At 36.5% G+C, this 1,423-nt stretch overlaps 1 long non-coding RNA gene across 1 annotated transcript; it reads right to left on the minus strand.

Moving 5' to 3' along the window:
- Nucleotides 1-217: 217 nt before the first annotated feature.
- Nucleotides 218-1,250, minus strand: LOC149248909 (uncharacterized). Its single transcript, XR_016265796.1, has 2 exons — nt 718-1,250; nt 218-583 (listed from the first exon to the last, which is right to left on the minus strand). It is a non-coding gene; the product is annotated as an uncharacterized LOC149248909 (long non-coding RNA).
- Between the last annotated feature and the right edge of the window lie 173 nt (nt 1,251-1,423).

Genomic DNA, 1,423 nt, shown 5'->3' on the forward strand with positions numbered 1-1,423 from the left:
TAATAAAAAACTTAATTTAAATAACACAAAGCAAAATTTTACCCATTTTTTTTCAGGTCAAAATCTCCCAAAAAAAAAAAAAACAAAAACAAAAAACATCAGTTAATTAGAAAACCAGATTCTAATCCACCTTCCAAACAAAATCAATTTTTCAATTATCGATGTTTTAAATAAAATCAATTTTTCATTATCAATCTCACATGACTATAACTCTCCATTAAAAAGAAGCCAAAAATGTTCCAATACTCTTAAATTTTAAGTATACATTCAAATTTTCAATTTTCAATGTTCCGTAATGATAACCTTCCATCTACAAGCAGTAGAAGAATATTCCAATATTCTTAACTTCTAGGAATGCACCACACCCCATTTCCAATAGAAGAACAACTATCTGTGTAAATATCATCTTCAACACGTAATAAGATGAAGAAGACGGCCTTTCTCTACTGCGTGTTCATCTTTAAGGATTCCGAGTTGCACACCACAAATTCATCTTTTCCATTAAGGATTTCGTGTTTCACATCCGAAGTAATCTTTCGCTTTTCCTCACAAAACGAAAGGAGATAAACATAAGGCATTAGACCTGCAATGAAAGAATGGCATCATCAAGACTTCAACAGCTTTGAAACGGTGTGGGATGGCATGCATATCAAGATCGAAAAAACAGAGAAAAATATGCTCACAGAATTATTGAAGTGAAAAAAACTTTTTCCTTACCTGCTTAAAAAGAAAAATGTTGAAGATGTTGAAGGTTATTATGAAGAGGAGGAGAAATATTTGCACACTCGACTATCAAAAACAGAATTAACTTTGCATAATGTTTTATCAGCGTTGCAAGTCTGCTTTGGCTTATGGCAGTTCATAAAGCTCACGCCAGTTGGGGAACTCATACAACGTGGAGTCCGCTGGTTGTTGTGACCAATTGTACTCCTCCCATAATATTCTCGGCTGCAACACTGTGAATAACTTGGGAATGTAGCAGCTGAGAATAACTTGGGAGAGTCCCAACTGTTGCAGCAACCACCTGACTACGCCTCGTATCACGCCACAATCGGTGTGACCTTCGGGAACTGCCATAGGCCAAGGCAGAGTCGAAGGTTAATAAAATGTTAATCAAAATTAATTCTGTTTCGTCCCTTGCTCAGTTCAATAGCTCGCTCTGATAATCTTTCTCCCCATCCTCTGTTTAATACTCTTCCTCACATTTCTTTTCTACCAAGGAAGACATCTTGTTTTCTTTAATGTGGGCATCTTCATCTTTCTTTTGGGATCTTGATATGGATGCCATCCGTCACGGGTTGAAAGCGATCGAAGCCATCTTTTCCTCAGGATGATATTCTCATCCATGTGCTGGTTTGTTTGATTGTCAATTAAAGTTTGATGCTGATGTGTCAAGTTGATCATCGGCTTTCCCTTTCGGTAG

This window comes from Pinus tabuliformis, chromosome 7 (assembly GCF_031772625.1).
Source record: "Pinus tabuliformis cultivar Carrire ecotype Pingquan chromosome 7, CPIR1, whole genome shotgun sequence".
Classification (NCBI taxonomy): Eukaryota; Viridiplantae; Streptophyta; class Pinopsida; order Pinales; family Pinaceae; genus Pinus; species Pinus tabuliformis.